Source organism: Pseudopipra pipra, chromosome 3 (genome assembly GCF_036250125.1).
Source record: "Pseudopipra pipra isolate bDixPip1 chromosome 3, bDixPip1.hap1, whole genome shotgun sequence".
Taxonomy (NCBI): Eukaryota; Metazoa; Chordata; class Aves; order Passeriformes; family Pipridae; genus Pseudopipra; species Pseudopipra pipra.
In genome coordinates this window covers 14,131,367-14,149,029 of record NC_087551.1, presented here as the reverse complement: position 1 = coordinate 14,149,029, position 17,663 = coordinate 14,131,367, and the positions used below count along the sequence as shown (strand labels likewise).

General features: G+C 35.5%; 1 protein-coding gene across 37 annotated transcripts in view; it reads right to left on the bottom strand.

The window, feature by feature from the left end:
- The window catches only part of NRXN1 (neurexin 1), a 711,526-nt gene that overhangs the window by 474,220 nt on the left and 219,643 nt on the right, over positions 1-17,663 (bottom strand). The window lies entirely within an intron of this gene.

The following is a 17,663-nucleotide window of genomic DNA, read 5'->3' as shown; positions in this document are numbered from 1 at the left end:
TTCTCTTTAGATAACAGAGCATACTGAGTTCAGACAGTAATGCAAAGTACTTCAGATAGGACTCCAGAAAATGATTGCATTTTACTTTAACTTTGCTTTGAAATAAGAACATTAAAAATTATTAGTCTATATTATTTGAAGTGCTTTCTCACGAATTTGTCACAGAATTCTTGTGATTTTTTTTGGGTTTTATTTATCAGTTTGGGGTTTTTGGTGGGATTTTTTTTTGTCTTTTGTTGTTGCTTCACTGGGCTTTTTTTGTGGCAGCAGCCAAATCATACTACATTACTATGCAAAAAAATATGACTGTTTATCAAACATGCTCTCTTTACAGCCCGAAGTAAGATTCACTTGTATCTAACCCCAAGTAAATCCACAGCTGGATTTCACTACCTTGGCCTATTTTGTAAACAAACATTTTTTTAAAAAGAAGAAAAAAAAAATCACCTCTGAGCACCCTTAAGGATGCTTTTCCCTGCTGTTGACAGCACATCTCACTAAACACAAAATCAAACAAAACCAGTCTCCAGATTCAGACTAAGCCATGTTCCTCTCTTACAAGAAGCAGTTGGTCACACACAGCACACACACTGCTTCCTGCCTTGGTCATTCATCATGCGTGATAAATGTGCAGGACAAGTTAAGTGTATATTTCTGAATATATATCTCTAAAATGTGCTATATCCTGACCAGGCTTCTGTAAGGCTATAATATCTAGACAGCTAGTACCTCCATGGACAAACCTAATCACCTTTCTGGGTGATTACAAGCTTACAAGCTTACAAGCAACAAGTGGTTAAACAGTGAGAAAACTCCACCCTCCCAGTTTGAGGAGAACAAGAGTACTGAGATTTATATTTTTTTTTGTTTTTTTTTAACATGGAATTCCATTCTGGACAAAAGTTAGATTGTTAGAGGTCTTCTGACTGATGCTTACTGTGAAGAGAAAAGCAGTTAAAATAAGTCAGGTGTTGTATCACCAAGCCACTTTCATCCAGCATAAATTTTTGACACTGAGGACAAGTGTTACTCTTTGTTAACTTGAGACATGAGTTAGGTTCCACATGAGTGACTGAGGCTAAAAACTAGCTTATTCAAGCTGTCCAAAAGTCTTTAGCTTTTACCTATGACATTACCGAAAAAGAAGCAATAAAACACTTATAACCCTTCCTAGTCTATCTGGGACAGCAGGTCAAGAGACACTGCAGCTTCCACTAAGGACACACAGAAGTGGTTGTACCCATTCTTCAGGTCTTAAACCTTCCAAATCAGTCCTACATGCAGAACCCCACCACCCTGATGGCAACACATCCTGGACCCTGATGTATTTAAGTAGAGAAGGAGTACCTTGGCTCATTGAGCATAAAGAATTTGCAAACAATGCATTTTCTGGGGTTTCAATGCACTAAAAGCAGTAGACTGCATGAATACCCTGCATCTCATTCAATGAATATTTAATAAAAGCATAAACGCTCAAGAGCAAATTTATTTGGTGTGGATGCTTGCTGCACAAGCATATTAAACCAGCATGAATACCTACAATGGAGAGATGATAAAACTTAGATGCAGGAACCTGGTATGTGTAGTTTTGTCCCTTGTATTTAATGACTATAACACAAAGAACTGAAGGACATATACGAATCAATGTGCACACATATTATGCACTGTAAACAACTTCTGTAAAACCAGATCATTCACACAGATATGAAAATCCATGGAGCTTAAATACATCAGGCCTTTTTTAATTTATTATTATTATTCCTAAATAAGGACCGAGGCAGCAAGCAATTCATTCTAGCAAAATTTGAATAATTCTTCTTCAAACAACACTATGAATCCTGCAGCACCTACTTTTAATTTTTGAACTCTCTCCCATTCCCTTTAGCTACAATGAAACAGTCCATGGTACTCAGTAATTTCACCAAAGTACTATCATTAACTGATATGTTTAGTGATTTTCATACATAGGCACTTAAAGAGTCTTAGGTAAGCTGTATTTATTCCCTTCATCTTACTGTGCCATCACTCGGGCATGTGAGCTGATCAAAATTAACTCATGTATGAAGCTTCCCCAAATTCACAGAGTGATGATACCCCATTTCAAGTATTTCTGGAAAGGAATAATGAAGATGGGGTTCTATTTAATCACCAATTTCAGTAACAAAACTGTATAGAAAGCTTGAATCTGAAGTACTGGGAGTTGAATGACTTTTTTAAGTTCTACTGAAGCATTTAATTTTTAAACAAATTACTTATATCTACATCAAACTAGCATTCAGTTGTTTAAAAACTGAATTTGAACTTGAAAACAAAAACGCTAAAACTGAGTATAGCATTTTACTTCAGAAAACATATATGGAAAAACCTGAACACTGTGGATAAAGACATTCATTGCATACTTTTCCTACCAAACTACCTTTTCTGCTTCCCTGCCAAACAAAAAGTGTCCATTATTTGCCATTGTCATGTTGTAGGACTGAGTTTTATACATTTGGATTTCAGAATTCATTGCCATACTACAAGACAGACCCCCTAGCAGGAATTCATTAGGGTTGATTGCTGGTGCATCAGAGCTCCAATGTTTATCAGGTGGGTCTCATTCATTCTTCAGATAACTGGGAGATGTTCTGGTCTGACAACAGTAGGCCCTTGGGTTGCAGAATCAGGAGGCAAACTCTCCATTTTATGGATTCAAGACAGTGTTACCTTCTAAACTTCCAGTTGTGCAACTATGGGCTCCCTGAGTAATTGGCGCCATTCCTGATCCAAATTGGCTCCATTCCTTTCCTTTGCCATTTAAGGTTATGGTAATCATGGGCTGCCAGTTACTATGTTTTCTGTAAAACTCATTGAGATTTCTGATGTAAATAGCTTTTAGGAAGCTAAGCTTGAGAACACTGAAATGATTCAGCAACATTTTGTTATATTAGGAAATTCACTTCTGATGTCAATAGATAAAAAAGCTTTGACTTTTTTATTCTGATGAGTTTCACCGTTAGAAAAAAAATATTTTGACAGACTAAAAGGCACAGGGCTTGACTGAGCAGCTAATGAGACAGTTTGGATACTCAACTAGATAGCCATCTCATTTTCCAGTAGGTGCCACCTTCTAAGAACTACAATACTTCCCCACAGGCATCTGATAGCTGAAAATATACTTCCTGGCCTTATAGAAGAATGAATCCTGAAAACCTCTGGTTTCAAATGACTGAAAGGAGATTAAGTGCATAGTATCTTTTCACAGGAAGCATCTCAACAGAAACAGCATTTCCTTATTTGAAGAGATATCAATGGCATGAATTCAAATATCTTCTATGACAACATTCCAGTTTGGCCAAACTGCAAATATTACAGAAATTATTTGAAGAGAGGGGAGATACCAATAAAATATCTCCACATTTCTGCAGCCTTTAAAGTAATCCACTCCCCACAAAAAAATTAATATTCCCCCTTATGATCACTTGGATGCAACCTCAGGCATCTTTGCCCTCAATATGGCATTGATATTTGGAAAGTAGTTAGGCATTGTAACTACAACACTGCCTTGCCATACCCAGCTATGAAATGGGAAGATAGAAGGTAAAAGAGCCATAGTTCTGCCACTGTATGATTTCAGTGTAGGCTAGTAAAGGTTCAGGAAAACCAAGAATAGGAAATCAGGTTACAAAGCTTTATTGTGTTTGTCACTGAAAACCAGCCATTTCTAGCAGACATACAGCAGGAGGCACATGAGTAAAAATGTTTTGACACAGGACAGAAAAGCCACTAAAGAATACTGGTAAGCATCCCTATATCAACTCTTTAATGCCAAGCAGATGTACTATTTTACTCTTGATATTAACGCATTATTTAGAAGTGATAGATTTAAAAAATGAGAAACATTCAAATGTTTTATGTGAAAACCCAGTAAAAATCTATTGCTACATTTCATACCACAACTTTTGTTAATCCTATAAGTAAATTAAGAACAGGCTTCATTAATAACCAGTTGTGTATACTGCTGGTTGGTTGTTTATTTTTCCAAATTATCACTTAATGACACTTAGAAAAACCATTAAAATGCACGGCAGTCATTCTAGCCACTATGAAGTGTTGCACTTCATTTAATGATTAAAATGTAATTACCTGCATAGAAAAGCACAAGATAATATGAACATCAGTAACGGAGTTTTACATGTTTTTATTCTGAATTTTGAGTACTGCAAATTATTGTGTATTACGGCAGTTAAAATCCAGAATTACAGACAATGCATAAATACAGAACAACATGATCTGTTTGTGTCACAGAAAGAATTCAGACAAGAAGCATGTTTTTATTAAAGCCCCTGTTGCTGCAAAATGTGTATGTTTCTTTGCCCTGTTCCCCAATGAAGTCAACAACAGATTTAATATTCACTTCTTTGGAGGTTCATTTAAGTCCTTAGTCTGATGAAACATCTAGAAGAAATACTTCCACAGACCTTAGCATATTTTATAATCCTATATAAGCAATATGTTAAGCTTTACAGTATGTCTAGCCTACTCACTGGCTGTACCACATCACAAAATAGGTCTGGCTGATTCCATAATAATTTGATCATGTGTCCATGCTTAATTTAAATCACATACATATGACTAGAGGCTCTGATCTTACTACGTAGTAACAATAATAGGATCATAGACAAGAGAAATAAAAATGTACAGAGAGAGTAAGAGTAAAATCTGTTTATTGATAGCTGCAATGTTTCTTTAAAAAAGAAGAAAACAAAAGTCTTAAAATAAGTTTATTAACTAAAATCCAACAACCCATGTCATGTAAAACCCCCATCTATTATTACACAACAAAACCTGGTAGAGTGCTGTCAATTTATCTGTCTGCCAAAAGAATTATTGTCAAAGAGAAAATAGGCTGACACCAGTGATATTCTACTTCTAAGAGCCAAGTTCCTTCTGTACAGTCTTCAAAACATTAAATGTTGACTGAATAAATAAATTATGCCAAACCAGAGTCTACTATGTTCCCAGATGTACTGTTCAGTGCTCCATTTCACAACAGTTTAAAATTTAAACATTTTTCCGGTATGCCATCATCTTATTTATAAAGTCTTTCTGAAAAACTAAAGCAACTAGGGAAAACTACAACAAAACAGCACATGGACAAAACCATTAATGAGAATGACTGATACAATAAAACCAAACCTGAACTGCTACTTCTGTAGTAAACTTTGCAGCAATAGCAAACTAATGGCTTGCCACTACATGCAATGGGCACACTCTGCATAAGGTGTGCACCATTGAACCTAGAATGATCTCAGGATGCACCATGCACAAGGTTTCTCAGTATACTGTTCTTTTAGGAGGCCAGCCTATACCCTTCAATTAATACAACACTCACTCAATCTTAAGATGAAAAAGTATAAAGACTATCAAGTAGTTCTCCAAACGTTATTACCTGAATTTGACCTTTGTTAGTTTCCCAGTTACATAAAATAGGCTTACCAGATTGCATACACAAACAAATCAGGAGGGCACTCAAAGAAGAAACCAAAATATTACTGTCTACTTAACAAAATTAAGACTTAAGTATGAAACCAACAAAAATGATGGAATTACGATAAAGCCTAAGAAATTAATTCAAAGAGAATACAGATGGTCTACTTTATCAGTTATGGTTTAATTAATATTTAAAAGTACTGCAGTTGTTATACTCTAGCAGTTTTCTGTTCCCATCTCTTGTAAATAATTTTTTTAATAGAAGAATCTTCCATGCTTCCTTTCATTTTTCACAATCTTTTTTCCTTTCCAGAAACTATTCTCCTTGCCTTCACTGAAAATTCCAAGGAAGCAATGCAGAGGGAAAATGAGATTCATGATTCTAAATCCACAACTTGAAAATATCTACCTGTTTATTTCCTTTCTTTTATGCCCCCTTTTCCCCCTTATTTAAGTTTATTTAAATACAAATTTCTATCTCCCTTCTTTATTATAATGGTGTACTCTGAAAAGGATAACTAATGTTGAAATAGATTCTCCAAAAGAAACTGAAGTTGCTATTCATGAGCATCTCATTTGTTAGCATACTCAGAAATTCTTTGCAAATCCATTGTTGTAATATTTAGCAAACTTTGAGTAAGAAACAAGATGGGTCTTTATTACGCATAAATCAGTAAATATAGAAAGTCGCACTCAAGGCTGTTAAAAGCAAACAGCTAAAGTGTAAATGGGAATTTTCAGTCTGAAAAGAGCTACCATTGTTATAGAAAGACGAAGATGCACTGTCACAAAAACAGCAGTTACCAGCTCCAGAAACCATTCTAAAATAAATTTCATTTTTAGTACTCACATTACACTACCTTCTTACTTCCTTTATTAGGGAGTAAGTCCATTATGAGATAATAATGACTAGCCTAACATGAGAACAAAACATTTAAGACCATAAGCAACTTATTCTGAAGGACTCAGGAATCACTTCTCAAGGGCTTCTTATTATTTTAAACGATCCTCTTGCAGAAAAATGCTGTACAAGTGCCTATTCATTCCACAAATGCAGAGAGCTGGTGAACCAACTCAAGCCCTTCTCCAGGAGAAAACAATGCATTCAAAACTATGACAAGGGAAGTATAAAGCTTTGGGTAGTTGTTATAACCAACTGCTTTGGGCCACCATAGTGTCTATTCATGACATATACGATCAGTACCTGGTTTATATCAAAACCACTACACCTGTAATCCTGGGCATCAAAGTCTGCACTTCTTGTGTCCAACATAAAACTCGTCTCCGTTTTAGTAAAATGAGGTGGAAAGAAAAATTCTGCCTGACAAGAATCATTTAACAGCATAAGTGATACAAATTCATGTGTAATATCACATTGTAGAGGAAAAACTTGGAAAAGCTGTTTCGTTCCTGTTTTGTTTTACATACAATCATTAAATTAGTTGCAAATTACAGGAAGTATGACCCTCTGATCCCTCCCCACCATCTCAGATTAGAATAAAATTATGATAGTTGCCACTCATGATAAATGACTTACAGGGAACACTAGATAAGTGATAAATTACTCCATTCTGCTAAACAGCAATTTAAATTCATTTCTAAAATGGCTAGACCATGCAATTTCCTCACTAATTTTCAGTTCCTTTTATTTAATCATACAGAGTATGCACTTCAAAAGCAAATTTGCAATTGGGGAGGGATAGGAAAGCAAGCAGGACTTTTTAGGAATGATGCCATCTTAGTGTACATTAGATGCTAAACTGGTACAAGGTGAAAATAAGCAAACCTTTTTCCAATTAACAGTTGTATCATTAATAAGTAGATTAGAAAGTCCTGCATTTTATATCTTAGTGATAATGCCTTTTACATAAATACTCAAAACCCCAAATTTTGACATCATGATTTTAAAGGCATTCTTGTTAAATTAAGAATAAACTGCAAAATGTCAAATACTCATATCACTTCTACATTCACAGAAAAAGCTCTTTTTACTCAACCTTAGATGCTGGGAAACCAGAGTAGCATTATACCAAGAATTGAATACAGTCTTCAGTTTTTTCTGCCAAGGTAAAAACTGTGCTGTAGAACTTACCAGAGGCCTTTCTCAGGCCTCAAGGTTCCCAGTACTTTACAGCTGAACTGCAAAATACAGATTTTCAGCTTTGAAAGGATCAGAAGCACAGGGACTTTCAATATCAGATTGCTCACAGAGTTGTAGAAAAACTGATGTTATAATAGTAAAAATAATGGGTTTTTTTGATTTTACTCTGTAACTATATAAGTTCTGCAAATGCAAGTTTTAGAATGAATGTGATTTGAGTGATGAAACAGGAAAGGAAAATTCTTCCTTCCCATCCTGGGCTGGCTTTCTTCTGCCTGCATAGTACAGGGGAGAGCTGCACAAAACCCAAATGCAGTTATTGTGAAAATTGAAAGTAGTCTGTATCCTGGATAAAAATTCATTTCCTGAACTGCTCCTTGGAAAAAGCAGTACCACCTTACTACTTGCTGAGGGTTTTCCAAATGACTCACATTAATTTTTCATTGTTGTTAGTAAAAATGAGCATGAGGAGAGAAAGAAAGATTGTTTTGCCTTTGCTGGTGTTATATTTAAACATACATTTCTAATGAAAGAATAAGGAAGAAAACAGCCCCAAAGTAACACATTATATGAATTTATCATAATATGTAGAAAGAGTTAACTAGTTAAATACTCTAACAAGGAACAGTTCCAATGCTAATAAGAAACTTCCTAAACATCAGCTGGATACCTCTCTTATGGCACCACACAGCTCTATGGAATCAGTGCAGCATGTCCTGGGGTTTGGATGTGATAAAAAACAACAAGCAATTTTCTAGTCCTAATTACCTCCCGTTAAAAGAAGCCCTTTGCAACAATAAGCTTTCCAGAGATGCAGAGGGAATGCCACTGCATTGGTATTATGTGCATGATGAGCCCCTGTTTTAAAACCAATTTTGCACTTGTATCAGAGAGGTACTACAGGAATATGCAGCCCTTGCCTCAGTAATAAGAACTACAGCATGGTTTTGAAAAAAGTAAAACAAAACAAACACCTTCTGGAGGATATTATACACACCTGTCACTTTTTTTCCCCCCCCCAATCTGTGCCTAAGATTGTATCATTGAAGGAATGTCTACATATAAACATTGGGGAAAAGTCTGTTGCATCTCTGCGTTAGTCTTCAAAACATGTTTGGAAGAAGCTATTTATAACTCTCAGTCTTCCGATAAACATGGGAAATTAAATATGAAAACAATAGTTTTAGCATATTTTCCAGCCTGTTGAGGATACTATCAACTAATAAAGAGAGTTTTTTCACCTGTAAAACAAAGAAATATCTTTCCAAGTTACTGAATATGTGAGGAACACATTCTATGAAAGAATCCTACAGCAACAAAGGGGACCTGAGAAGCCGGAGTCTTAACTGAAGGAATCTACTATTTAAAATAATGAGCTGAAATGTGCTAATGGCCTATTGCTACACTAGAAATATTTTATCTAAACAAGCCATTCCTAACACCCTGTTGCAACCCTTTCTCTTCAAATAGACTTAAAAGAACTACTATGTCAGCAACAAACAGCAAAAGAAATTTTTCTATCGATTAAATTCTGGGTATATAAGAACCTCAAAACTTTTCAAAGACAGGCAGACCATGAGCCAGAAATACTCTTTGAGCTTTATCATCTTAATTCACTGTCACATGGATAATAATTCAACCAAGACTGTATTTTTTAACATAAGCCTGCATATGAGAAGTAACAAGAGCAATATGCCTTCGTCTGGTGTATTTGATATTTCTTTTGGCACCTTCAGCCACCATCAGTGGTCAAGTGTCCAAATGAGCTACGGAATCAGAAAGCTTGTTATTAAAAACTAGTGTAAGAGTTACAAGAAATTCAATATAAATAATGTAAAATTTTATGAAACAGGTTTTTTTCTTGCAAAAGTGGACAAAGATAGAAGAATTTCTCATTTAGTGAGCAAAAGAATATTGCCATTTTTATTTGGTTTGAATAATTGGTATTAAACTCTAATATCTAATAAACTTAAGTAAAAATTCAGATAACCTTCCTCCAATTGTTAAATTGATTAATTATCACTACAATGAGTAATCATATTTTCTCTTTACGAATGTAGCTGATGGACAAACCTCTAAGGACAACACAAAAATTTAAGTGAGGAGCATAGCACAGACCTTTAGTGAATTAGGCTAAGAACAGACAACATTCTTCTCTGGAAAGAATCAACTATGTAGAGTTAAAAACAAACAAACAAACAAACAAACAGTGGGTATTTTAAAATGGGGACAAATTAAAAATTATTAGTAACTATTTGTATAACAGGAATTCCTGTCAAGGTTATGGCCATAAAGACAGCTGAACAGTCTGTACTTTACAGAGAAAAACATCCATAGGTATTCACACAGAACTGCAACCACCTGCATATATATTGTAAGAAATATTCAAGGGCAAATCCAGAGCACTTGTACATTATTATGAAATGATTATTTAAAAATGCAGATGAAACACTCGAAGGACTTTACAACATACATAAAACCTTCGTGGTTTTGATAATCTCTTAAGGCTAGAAACAGTTTGACCTATTACTTTTTTTTCCCCATGTTTTTTCAGTGCTATTCTCCACGCCCCTCTTCCCTGTATCTTAATTTTTCTCCTTCAGAGACCTTTCTTATTGCACTGCAATTCCTGCTGAGAGGCAAAGGTAGGCTAAGCTGTATGCTGGTCAATGTTCTCACTAATCAGCAGCCACTGAAAATCCCCAATCACATCTGAAGAGCAGAATAAGCCCTAATAATAAAAACCCCCACAGTTCTATTAGTATTTTGTGTGCAGCAGTAAGATAAAAAAAAAATATAGAAGTAGGGACATGTTAAGGATATGAGGAAAGGCAAACTAAATTCAAACTAATTTAACACATTTTATTCTGGAAAAGATACTAAAGCCTCATGAAATCTATAGAAGTCTGACAGATGATATCATACACAGATGTATTATAGCTATTTTTTTCCTGTCTGGCACTACTGTTGGTTCTTAAACTAACATTCACTTTCCAGAATGATAACTAAAAAAGCAGAACTACAATTATTTTTGTAATGATTTGACAGGACACAACTGTTTTTCACAACCTTTCTTCTCCCTGCCCTCCATCAAAATTTAGATCATAATATTACAGAAGATGAGAGTTGTTTGGTAAAGAGCACTGCACGTGTCAGCAAGGCCTATGTCTGGAGAATATAACATCAGGGGTTTGTGTAAGTAACAATCATAGATATTCAAATGGTAATTTCACATGTGGCAGTCTCAAAATCTGGGTATATCTGACTGCAAAGTATGTAAGCAAAATTTTTTTGCTAATAAGCACAGATAGCTACCAATGCAATTGACATTTAGTTATAAAGGAAGTTTAGTCATAAAGGAGGAGTGGCAGCTACGTAGTGATGAGTTTTAGGAAAAAAGTGTCCCTGAAAGAAATGCTCTAGTCTCAGTCATTGCCACTTAATGAAACAAGCCTGCTTATGAAGATCCCAATTCTATATAATGAAAAAGCTTCTTAAACACATAGTAAGACTTCAACGAAATACTGAAGATCTCAAACCTATTCCCCCACATCTTTTTCCATGATCCTCTGAAGCTTACCCCCATAACATGATAAAGGAGGAGGCAATGTAAAGAAGCTCGATTGATACATTAACAAGTTTCAAGTAACACCTGTAAGTTTACCTATATTAAACAAGATAATTCTTACTATAACTTTAAAGAATTGGTTGGGTTGGAAGGCACCACAGTGAGTCATCTGGTCCAACCTCCCCGCTCAAGCAGGGTCATCCCAGAGCACATGGCACAGGATTGTGCCCAGACAGTTCTTGAATATCTCCAGTGATGGAGACTCCACACCCTCTCTGGCCAATCTGTTCCAGTGCTTGGTCACCTGCACAGGAAAGAAGTTCTTCCTCACATTCAGGTGGAACCTTCTGTGCATCAGTTTCTGCCCGTTGCTTCTTGGTCTATGCGTTGGCCCCACCAAGCAGAGCCTGGCTCCATCCTCGTGAAACCCACCCTTTGGATATTTATACACATTAATAAGGTCCCCCCTCAGTCACTTCTTTTCAAGGCTGAACAGGCCCAGCTCCCCCAGCCTTTCCTCATAAGAGAGATTCTCCAGACCCTTGACCAACTTAGCTCTCCACTGCTTCTGCTTCAGGAGCTCCATGTCTTGTACTGTGGAGCCCAGAACTGGACACAGAATTCCAAATGTGACCTCATCAGGGCTGAGTAGAGGTGCAGGATCACCTCCCTCAATCTGCTGGCAATGCTCTTCCTAATACACACCAGGATCCCATTGGCCTTCTTGGCCACAAGGATGCACTGATGGCTTGTTGACAGCTTGTTGTCTACCAGGACCCCCATGTCCTTCTCCACAGCATTTCTTATTCTTCTTTTCAGTACATACCAGGACTTGACAGCAAGTTTCAACAGATAATAATGTTCTAACATACTACCAGTAAGCTATAAGAAACTAAGGCTTTCAAGACCTACTATTGATACGAATTTTTCTTTTAAGTGAGACTTTTGGAGAGCGACAAGCAAGTTTCTCGGTCTGACCATAGTTTTAAAGTTGTATTTAGCAATGTGCACTGATTTATTTTCAACTATGAATATATAAAGAGAGCTATGTCTAGATTTATCTTTAAATGACCATTTCAGACATGTATTGTAAAAATATAAAAGATTTCTAACTATCACAAAGTCTTATTATCAAATCTGAGAAAATCCAAGAAAATTTCTGCAAGTGCCAAAATAATCAGTATTATATATGCTACACACTCAGTTTTCTGAAGATTGACTAGCTCCTTCTCCATTAATTCAGTATTACCTCCTCATCCTTATTTTTTTAGAAGTCATAAATCTTTGAAACTGCTTGATAAGGAGGCCTCCCTACTGAGATTACCAATAGTCTTTTTATAGAAGTCTGCAGGAACACTGTAAAAGCAAAAGAAGATTAGCAGAGTATAAAAATAATTGGACTCTAGTGCTGTATTGATATTTTACAGGAAAGATTTGCTGTCATGTCAGGGCCAAGATATCTGCTGGTAAATTCCACTGAAGACAGCATATTTGCACCACTGGTACTTTATCCTGTTTTTTATGCAATAAATATGTCTAAGAAAGTGAGATACTTACAGTGTCGTAGATAATTTGACATATTTGCATCATTGCACACAACTAACATAAAACTTAAGAACTCATTTCTCAGGTTATGGAAAAGGTAGAAAAAAGGTGTAGATAGAAAGAGTGACACTGTCAGAGATACTGACTCATTTTAGAAACATTATATGTTAAGAAGTAATTTTGCTTCTTCAGGAACCTGTCTAAAATAACTGCTTAACTTATTTCAATATTTATTATTACTGCATAGGAGCTGAGTATTATTTACAGTCTCATGGCCTACAGATATGAAGGAAAAACAACACTGTAATCATCCAAAGAACACTTACACAAAAAAACACAACTGAAAATAATTTAACATATCTTACAAAGGATAATCAAGAGAGAAAACGTGAGATACTCTACCAACAAGCATATTACATAAATTTCAGGTTTCGCTGCCCTTCCTTTTTGAATAATCTAATATGCATTCAGGGTCTAAAGTTTCCCTACATATCAAGGCATGAAGATTGGGTTCACCACAGCTGCTGGTACTCCATTAAGCTGTCGACTGGAGGGGGCAGGGAAAGAAGCAATGGAGTCTGTATCCTCGCACCAAATGTTTTGGCAACTGACATCTATTTTCTACAAATTTCTATCTCCTAACCAATGAGGAAAACAAATTTAAGACTGAAGCCTGTGTCAACAACAGCAGGAGCCATAGGCTGGTTCCTCCTTCATGGCTTGACCATGACTGCTGGTCCCACACAAAACTACACAGGAGTCAGGAGCAAGCAGTATAAATGGATGGATTATTAAAACACATATACTGCAGAGTAGAAAAAAATCTATGCAAACTCTCAGTGTAATAAAACCCTTCCTTTCCCCTCAGAGAAAAAAATGATTTTTTTCCTTACAGCATAAAGTAAATGAAATTTTGCTTCAAATCCTAATTTGAACACAAATGCTCTTCCTAGCAGCCTCCACTTACCCCTCACCCCAGCCTGTGCCTCATAGGTCTCCTGTAATTACCCATCAGCTGTTTAGACATACAGCTCCAGAGGCTGATTAGGTTTTACATTTATTACATTAGGAAAATGCCATGGTGCAGTACCAGGGTGACAGGATCAATATACAGAAAATGTTTGCACTGAGTTCCAGAAGCTAATAATTCAACCTTCTTCTACAATCCTACTGTTTTCTTTATATTGCTGAATATAGTTTTGCTTTTCTAAAATTCCTCTTCATTTTATAGCACCCTGAGAATAAGTAAAGCCCTTCACACACAACACACAAGACATTTGATTCTGAGTACATGTCATGAGACTTCTAAAGCCATTTGATTACTACTCTGGACACCTTCAAATTAATTAAAATTGAGTTCTTGACAAAACACACTAGCATTCATCACAGAAACATCAGGTCAGTTATTTAGTTCATGAAATTATTTAAACCTTTCTGAACTTTCAGGGAAGAAAGGGAATTACTGCATCAGTCAAGAAATCATTCTGTAATTGTTATCTGTATTTCTCCCCAAGGCTCCTACTCCCTACAGATTTCCTAAGAGTTTTGATTGCAAGCCCTATAGCATTCAGTTTCAGAACTAATAGGAAGCTGTGTTTAAAGCATATTAGAATTCCATGCATCGGTACATTGCTGAGATAATATTATATTGCAGAATTCAAATGAGACAGTAGTACAGTTGTAAATGGTTTAAAATTAAAGGTATGTGCATCATTAAGAATTCTCCTTAATTGTCATTAAACAAGAAATTCGTAGTCCATTCTTTCTTAATTCTCTTCTACCGGAGTTAATTTTCATTGGATTCCTAAACTCAAATTTAGAGGTAAAACGCAATTTAACTGCATTATAATTTGATTATTTTATTATTCGAGCATTATTTGTTTGTATATTAGTCTGGGGCTATGGAGACAATATGCACAGTATTTCCATTTCATAAGCAAAAGCAGGCAACATTCACCAGTCTGGGAGCCATGAAAATACAAATGTTTGATGTATCCAAGGGCAGCTCCTGCAGCTCCTGTTTTTCCTGCTACACGCCTCTCATTTATTTCCCTACTCCCCCAATTCTGAGTTAATAAGCAACTTTTCTGTGCTGCCATACAAGAAAGACAGACTGATTCGGGCAGCTTCAAGGTCCCCATTTTTATTTTCTATCCTAATCTTTCACCTTTTGAGCTCTTTGTGCAAGCACAAACAAAAGCTGAACAGCAGCCTGCACTGGCTTCTCAGAATACTGAAATACAGAGAACTTTTTTTCACCCATCTTGTTGCGGTTCTTTTGTCAAGTGGATGGCTATCATAGCAAATGACCCATTTAATAACTAAATCCATTTACCCCCTAATAGCAAAGAACTGTTTCAGAAGAAAGGAAAACTAAAAATTCTATTGAAACTCAGGAATTTGCCATGGATTTCTAAATCGGTTTCAAAACAAGCTGCATCTTGACCCACTTCTGATGATGCAATAATCAGTATCTAGATATTTCTCCCTGGTAAGTGAGTAGTGCTAGAACAAGATAACTTTTAATATTCCTTGGCTTCTCTCAAGACTCATAAAAGGACATTTAATCTTCCTCTTAATGTCATCAACTTTTCAAGCCTGGCATTATGTTTGGAAAAGCATGATTTCATTTTCTTAACAGTCCAGTAATTTTGTAGAGTACCACCTCCCTACAGCAGAGTAACTTTCACCTGACCTACTAGACCCTGTGCTTACTCATTCCAGTCCAGCACTTTGTATGTTTTTTCCTATAGTCACAGCTGACCATAGACAATGATCTATGAACCAAACAAACCCCAAATCCTCAAGTGGGCAGATGCAGGATAATTCTGGTTTGGCTCTTATATACCCACAGCTTTCTCTCATAAAATGAGCTGTAACTCGAGTAGTGACCCAATTTTTGCTGTATCTTTTATTGTTAGAACAAAAGCAATTATGAACAGCTCCCAACAAAGCTAAATCTTTTTCACATTTTTCTTAAAACACCCTGCTCATTTCTGATACACTTAAATTTAATTCAGTCTCTGTAGACCTCCCAATGCCTTGAATGTACACAGATGAATGCAGAAAGATTAAACATTTTCTTACTGTGACCTACAACAATGTGCTGAAACTTTAATTATTATGTTAATTCAAGCACTGGACCCAGTGGATTTATTACATCCCAGAAGCTAATATAATCTACTCTGAAGTGAGATGTAGGCATTAGCTGCATCTAAGTATTTTGTCTACAAATATTTAGGCAGTGTAATTAATGGCTATGCACTAAAAAGATTTTAAAAACCTAATCCTAATTTTGGGAATTTTTCCTCAAGTAGATGAGCAGTTCCTCGGAAAAAATCTAAAAATGTAGTTGCTTCTAGGAACAAAAGCTTGTGTCGCAGCCAAACAGTATCATTTCAGCCTTTGAGGGAACACTAGTATTTATTAGCTAAAAAAACCCAACTAAATCTTTATTATACTTGCTAGGACTCCCCTTCTTAGGCAGATATATACCATCATGGGATAATATTTGTGGAAAAGAAAAAACAGCCAACAGCTTTTTTTTTTTTTTTTAAACTGCAGGACAGGATTGGGCACTGTCCACACTGTATTAGAATCAGAATATTCAATCCCAAAATAGTGCACTTGGAATAATGATGGCGTATTATTAAAGGCAAGAAATTTCCCCCATCTCGATGATTTAAAGGACCAGCATTGGAAGAAATATCAGTCACTGAAAATTAAGGTTTGACCTTTTCCCTAATAGACATTACAGGTGTTTCTGATCCGTTATCCCTTGCTTCAAATTCCTAGCCCCAATTTTGTATCCTTCAAATTTTAAAAAGTTTAGAAGAGAAAATACGAGTGAAGAAACTTGGTGGGGTGAACTTGCCAGACATTGGTAGAACCAGTGGAACATTGCTGACTACACAAACACTTTTTAAGCAATGGAGCTGGAAGTAGCTTACACAGTCTTATTTTTCCTTGGTTTGCTACATCAGAGTATTTTCTATTAAAGTATCACAAAAGCACCTGTGTTGTAATTAGAAGCAATGTGACTTTCATCAAGGGAAAGTTAAAAAAATATTTAATATAATAAAGGCAAGCAGGAATTAATGAAAGCTTTCAGGTTTTATACTGCCAAGCCAGAGATTTTGTTATGTGCTCATTTTTGATTATACAATTTAATTGCTTACTATCACATTTCCTTGATAACCATCACAAAGACAATTCCATAATTAACAGATATATATCTTTATATTCTGAATAGAAAACATAAACTACAAAGGAATTCTTCTATCAATATTTTCTCAAGTTGATGCAAATAAATAAGCCTAATATTAAAGACCATGAATAGCTCAACTTTGTATTATTTTTGTGCAATGTGCCCACACAAATATTTTTTTCCTGCTTTACAATAATCATTTTCCCCCAATAAGACTCCACATTCAAAGGATTCTTAAATATTTCTACTCAAGTCTTACTCCTAACAATCTGTCCAGAATAGAGGCTACATATCCCTCACATCAAAATAAGAGTTTTATTAAAACACAGCTCTAATACAAACCTGGGGTTTTTGTGTTTTTCTTTTTTTTTCCTTAAGTTCCTCAAGGTCTGAACTGGGTCATACTACAAAGATAACATTTGAAATTTACAGAACCTTTACAGTTTAGTTTATTATATGAATGCAATGTAATTCCTATTTGTGTATATATGAATATATACAAAAATATAGATATGTATTTGTACATATTTCATAACCAGGGAACAATTTCTTAATGCATTATATTTTCAGAAATCAGTTGCTTCCTCCACATTACAGTAATTCTTTAGATACCTAAGTTAAAAAAAAAAAAAAACCTCAAAACAAACAAACACCAAAAAACCGCAACAATCAAATAATTTTAAAATAGCCTTTTTAAAATATACAAGCTTCTCTGGTAAACTATGGCTGTTTTTTCTTCTTTCTCAAAACCAAACATGTTTTTTCTTGGT